This window comes from Macrobrachium nipponense, chromosome 43 (assembly GCF_015104395.2).
Source record: "Macrobrachium nipponense isolate FS-2020 chromosome 43, ASM1510439v2, whole genome shotgun sequence".
Lineage (NCBI taxonomy): Eukaryota > Metazoa > Arthropoda > Malacostraca > Decapoda > Palaemonidae > Macrobrachium > Macrobrachium nipponense.
The window spans coordinates 52386687-52393481 of record NC_061104.1 but is presented as its reverse complement, the minus strand read 5'-3'; positions in this window follow the sequence as shown (position 1 = coordinate 52393481).

Genomic DNA, 6795 nt, shown 5'->3' with positions numbered 1-6795 from the left:
ATTTCGCGCTCGGCTACTAATCAGCTGGTCCGAGTTCGATTCTCGGCTCGGCCAACGCGGAACCAGAGGAATTTATTTCTGGTGATAGAAATTCATTTCTCGATATAATGTGGTTCAGATTCCACAGTAAGCTGTAGGTCCCGTTGCTAGGTAATCAATTGGTTCCTAGTCACGTGAAAATATCTAATCCTTCGGGACAGCCCTAGGAGAGCTGTTAATCAGCTCAGTGGTCTGGTAAAACTAAGATATACTTACTTTACTTGAATAAAATGTCAGCAGGTGATGGGTGTCATTTTCACGAGTAAGGACCCGTGACCCAAAGTACTTTAATAAAACCTGTGGTTTCTTAAACTAGGACATATGCCATGGTTCCTTAGTAATTGTCACAAGAAAAGCTAGGTATGCTTTATTTCTCTTATATAAGAAAAAGGAATTTGAACATCAGTTAAGTAAATAAACATTGTAAAGATACTTTTCCACCGACAGTGAAATGTATTCAATATGTCAGGTGACCTTGATTACCGTGCAACTTTCTTATTAATTACATAAATAACCTAAGGGAATCAGTGCCGTCAGTGCACCTCATGCGGTGCAATGTAGGCATTACTTAAGGTTCTTTGTAGCTTCCCTTCCATAGGCCCCTATCTGCAACCCCTTTCATTCCTTTTACTGGACCTCCGTTCATATTCACTTTCTTCCATCTGACTTGCCTTAACTCTCTCCTAACAATTGATTCATAGTGCAACTGCCAGGTTTTCCTCTAGTTACACCTTTGAACCTTATTCTGTCAAATTCTATTTCAGTGTTGAATGACGTCATAAGCCGCAGTGCTTGGCCTATGACCTAAATTCTGCATTCTGTTATATTCTTAGCTTCGGGATACAGGTGGGAAGAAGATGAAGAAGAAGAAGAAAAGAAGAAGAAGAAGAAGAAGAAGAAGAAGAAGAAGAAAAAGAAGAAGAAGAAGAAGAAGAAGAAGAAGAAGAAGAAATAGAAGAAGAAGAAGAAGAAATAGAAGAAGAAGAAGGAGAAGAAAAAGAAGAAGAGGAAGACGAAGAAGAAGAAGAAGGAGAAGAAGAAGACGAAGATGAAGACGAAGAAGAAGAAGAAGAAGAAGAAGAAGAAGAAGAAGAAGAAGAGGAAGAGGAAGACGAAGAAGAAGAAGAAGGCGAAGAAGAAGACGAAGAAGAAGAAGAGGAAGAAGAAGAGGAAGAGGAAGACGAAGAAGAAGAAGAAGAGGAAGACGAAGAAGAAGAAGAAGAGGAAGACAAATAAGAAGAAGAAGACGAAGTAGAAGAGTAGAAGACGAAGAAGAAGAATTAGAAGAAGAAGATGAAGAAGACGTAGCAGTTCCTCAACCATCCATCCAATGGATCCATCCTGAAGGTGCAGGAGGGAGTTCTCTGTCTATCTAGAATATCCGAAGAGGAAGCGACGCATCACAATATTACAATTAGCTGCCTCTACGAGGTTATTAGCATTCCCTAATTGCGTTTTCGCATCCTGATCGTTAGGGCCTGGGAATTAGCTGAAGGCAATTACTGAACTGAGATTGGCTGAAGGGTCGCATTTATTAGGATTTCTTCTCTCTCCTCTCTCTCTACTCTCTCTCTCTCTCATCTCTCGTCTCTCTCTCCTCTTTTCCATCTCCGCCCCCCATTCCCCCTCCCTCCTCTCCGGCTCTCTCTCCTCTCTCTCATGTCGCATTTCGACGTATTTTGTCATATATATATATATATATATATATATATATATATATATATATATATATATATATATATATTAATACATCCGTTATTTTACGCATATATATATATATATATATATATATTAATATATATATATATATATTAATACATCCGTTATTTTTATGTATATATATATATATATATATATATATATATATATATATATATATATATGTATATATATATGATATATATATATATATATATATTATTTATATTTATATTCCCGTTTCCACGATGACGTTGCAAAACCACCACTCCCTGTCCCACGAATGTACTACATGAGCTCATGTAATTAGATCACAGGGAACAGCAGTGCGAAATATTATTAAGTAAGCAAGAGAGTTTGTTCCCGAAAGTTTTAAATGTTTTTGATCATTTTTTAAAAACTGTTTCTTCAAATAAACTGCATTCACACATACACTACCGTTCGTTTCCTTAACCTAACCTAACGTAGGGGATATAGGGTGGTTATATTAGAGTAAAAGCTACCTATGGATTTATATTCATGCATAAATGGGGCTACATCTTTGCATGACAGCAATCTCGGTGGATGTTCGTTTCCTTAGGAAGTGGCGAAGAAGGAAAATGGGTTATATTTAGAAGGAAAATGGTTTATATTCAGAAGGAAAATGGTTTATATTTAGAAAGAATTTAGAAAGATTTACTAATCCCACGAGTTGACAGCATACAAATAACGTGAGGTTGCTGTGGGCTGTTTGTAGAATAATAATGACATTTGTACTATAAATCGAAGGCTATTATTGGCTATTTGTATGAATAGTAATAGTAATATAAATCGAAGTTTTTTATGGGCTATTTGTTGAATGGTGATAATGATAATAATCGTTGGAGATTGTGGAATATTTGTAAATAATAATGATAATTATAACAACCGTATGTTATTATAGGCTATTTATGAAATATAGTAATAATAATACTGATAATAATAAATCGGAGTTTTTTGGGGGGGCTATTTGTAGAATGATGATGATGATAATCATCGTTGGATATATGTAAATAGTAATGATAATAATAACTTAACCGTATGTTATTATGGGCTATTTATGAAATGATAATAATAATAATAATAATAATAATAATAATAATCTAATAATAATAATAATAATAATAAGGTAATTCTAAAGAATAACTCCACACGGACTGCAAGGAACGTAACCGCAATAGACATCCGATTGGGGCGTCCAATGTATTTCGCCGTGTTTAGTACTGGCCCCTGGGGGTTAATTACAGTCGACCGCCCAAAAATAACGGTAAATTCTTAATAAGCAACCCGACTACTATAGGAAACTGCAATTTCGAAAGAACCAACGCAGAGTTATTATTTAGATTTACCAATAATAATAATAATCATGAAGGTTTCTTATCAAACGAAAAGAACAAATTGACAGATAGACGGACGATCCTCTCTCAAGTGGGGACAGACGCTCAGGACGTAAGTGCGTCTGTCTGCTCCTCGGGAATTTCTGGAATTAGATTCCAATTATGGGGAAACTTGTGATCATAAAGGAGAGAGAGAGAGAGAATGTTCTGCCTCGATCGCTTCCATTCCCAAACTTGGAATCAGTTTGATGCCAAATTAACTGTTCCTGATTAAAAGATCAAAAAGGCAATTAGAACGTGATGTTAATGGTCTCCTTATGTAAGGGTAGCCTAATTACTGTGAAGAGAGAGAGAGAGAGAGAGAGAGAGAGAGAGAGATTAAACTAGAAGAGGAGCATGTTGATCCATAGTATAGGAATATAATGTTTACAACTTATTCGTGATGGGAAAATCTTGCAAATGTCCCAACCCGACTGAGCCGGAGGTCGGATCACGCCTGGTACGGAATTGTTTTGACGCTGTCAAGCAAGGTGCCTCTGAAACAAGCAATTCGAGTGTATTGGCGCATCTCATCTTACGATCTGGAAACTGTTAGACATTTTCAAGAAAGAACAGTCAAGAAAGGAAGCAATAATGGAACAATATACCCGGGTTCACACATTCTTCGTCTTAAAAAGAAAGAAAAAAAAAAAGAAATATATATATATATATATATATATATATATATATATATATATATATATATATATATATATATGTGTGTGTGTATATATATACATATATGAAATTGTAATAGCCACAATGCCCTCTTAACTTCTTGAATTCTTTGCTCTTTTTTTGGATACGCTTGTCACTACAAAGCCTGAAGATCAAAGGCTTTGTAGTGACAAGCGTATCCAAAAAAGAGCAAAGAATTCAAGAAGTTAAGAGGGCATTGTGGCTATTACAATTTCATATATATATATATATATATATATATATATATATATATATATATATATATATATATATATATATAATTTCTTTCTTTCTTTCTTTCTTTCTTAAGACGAGGAATGTGTGAACCTGGGCATGCTGTTCCATGATTGCTTCATTTCTTGATTTTTCTTTCTTCAAAATGTTTAACCGTTTCCAGATCATAGGATGAGATGCGCCAATGAACTCCCTGAACGATCGATGCAGCCTTCACAAGAATTGTTTGTTTTAGAGGCACCTCGCCTTGCTTGGCAGCGTCAAGGAGTGATCCGACCTCCGGCTCAGTCGGGTTGGGACACGTGCAAGATTTTCCCTGCACGAATAAGTTGTAAACATTATATTCCTAACTTGACGTAAATTAAAACGTGCTTAAATCTAGGTCAACTAGAGCTTTGTTTCACCAACAAAAATTGAAACAAATATGCTATATTTTGTTACTAATAATTTTTCTGTACTGTTTAACATACACTTTATTTAATTTTTACATTTTCATTCTAATAAGTAAATCATAAATATCCTGTCCTAAGATTCCTATATCTTTAACTCAACGGGAAACATCTTTTGCAGACCTTTTTAGACTTTTCCAACCCCCCCCCCATTCGCCCCCCAACATAAAAAACAACAACATAGTCGTTTGTAAACATGATCAAATCGAGGAGGTCGACGATTTTTCCACATATCCTCTACGTAATCGCAGACATGTTCGGATTCTTCAGGATAATTTTTATTATCGATTAAATATTCAAATGTGTCGACTATATCTGAGACCGACACAAATGCAGTTGCTGGAACCATAGACATTTTAATGCAAATTCTGCATCAGTTCTGTACAACTGTTGTAGACCATTCGGTTGAATGGTTGGAAATAATTATTTGAAAAAACAAAAAACCTTTTCGATTTGAATTGGGGAAAACTGCTCCGAAAGCATTAATCGCTGCGCGTTTGGTGATGAGGTTGCCTCTCAAGCTTTTAGTTCTGGCAAAAGCATCGTGTTCGTAACTGTCTTCAGTTTATTTGGCTATTAAAACATAAACAGGAGGCAAAGCATCACCATTCACGATACCATGTTTTGTGTACAGCTGCTTGAATGAAGGAGGTATCGTTCTCAAAGTTCGATTTGTTTGCACTGGATAATAATATCTCAGTGGCGTGATCGGTATGGTCTACTGGTTCCATGCAGCGTCAAAACACCATACAAACAAACAAACAGAAACAAAACATTTCCAAATAGCATTTTCTCTGCTTGTCCTTTCACAAATAGATTACAAGCATCAATGAGCTTTTTCTGTTTTCTCATGCTTAAGACGTATGGGAGAGTCATTTTGAGGGCTTGCGAGTCTGTTCTTTTTAAGAAAAGTAGCAAATAAAAACCGAAAACTGTAAGAAACAATTTCTTATATAGGAAAAGTAGTAGGGAGGACTTGAGCAAAGAAGCAGGTGAATTCGATTGGTTTAGTCATTAGAAAATAGCTAATTACTGGAGAAATATTATAAGAATGGGAATTGTCCATAGATATTTTATACCTTCGAATCTACATTTTTTATGAATAAATATTGTTGTGTGATGTAATATATTGCAACGTAATTACATTGCAATGAAAATGCCTAATATGTAATTACCATGTGATGAAATTACTGCGATTGAATTACCGGACCTCTCTCTCTCTCTCTCTCTCTCTCTCTCTCTCTCTCTCTCTCTCTCTAGACACTTGTCTAGTGAGAGAGGGCAATACTCTCTCTCTCTCTCTCTCTCTTTCTCTCTCGACACTTGTCTAGTGATAGAGGACAATACTCTCTCTCGCTCTCACAAGACAGTCAAGTAAGAGAGGACAATACTCTCTCTCTCTTTCTCTCTCTATTTCTCTCTCTCTCCACACACGCGCGCGCACACACACACACACACACACACAATCAAGTGAGAGAGGCCTCGCTAGGCCCCAGAGGAATAGGAAACAAGAAGAAGAAGAAGAAGAAAAATAAGAAGAAAGAAGAGGAGGAGAAGAAGAAGCATTGCTCTTAAAGAAGATCCAGTGCTTTGGTGTCCAGGGCGGAAGAAGGTTGGGGGGAGGGGGGGGGGGGGGGGGGAATTGTGTTAAGAGAGAGTGGGGGAGGGGGAGCGAGGGGAGGGGAGGGGAGGGGGCTAGGGAGAGTGAGGTTGCTGGATTTATGGGTCTTCTTTTATTCCATTGCAGGATTTCTCGGTGCCATAGTTGTCGTGCGGATGGAATTACCATTTTAATAATTAATATTCAGAAGATGGACCCTTTTCATATGGAACAAGCCCTCCACGGGGCCATTGACTTATTATTATTATTGATTATTATTATTTTATTATTATTATTATTATTATTATTATTAAAGGTAACTGCTGTATCAGCTGCATTAATTTTATAGAGATTCCTCCCTATTTTTTCCTAATTATGGTTTTGTCATTGTCGCTTAAACCATAATTAGAAAAAATAGAGAAGAACTTTATAAAATTAATGCAGCTGATGTAGCAATTATCTTTAATGAAATATGTTTAATACAGGGTTTTAATTCCAGTATATTATTATTATTATTATTTTATTATTATTATTATTATTATTATTATTATTCATATTATTATTAATTATTATTATTCTTATTATGGAGAAGATGAGGCTATTTCATTTGGATAAACCCTGCACAGGGACCAATCTAATGTAATTCAATTTCTCAGAGAGTGTGGTGTTGACGAGAAAAAAA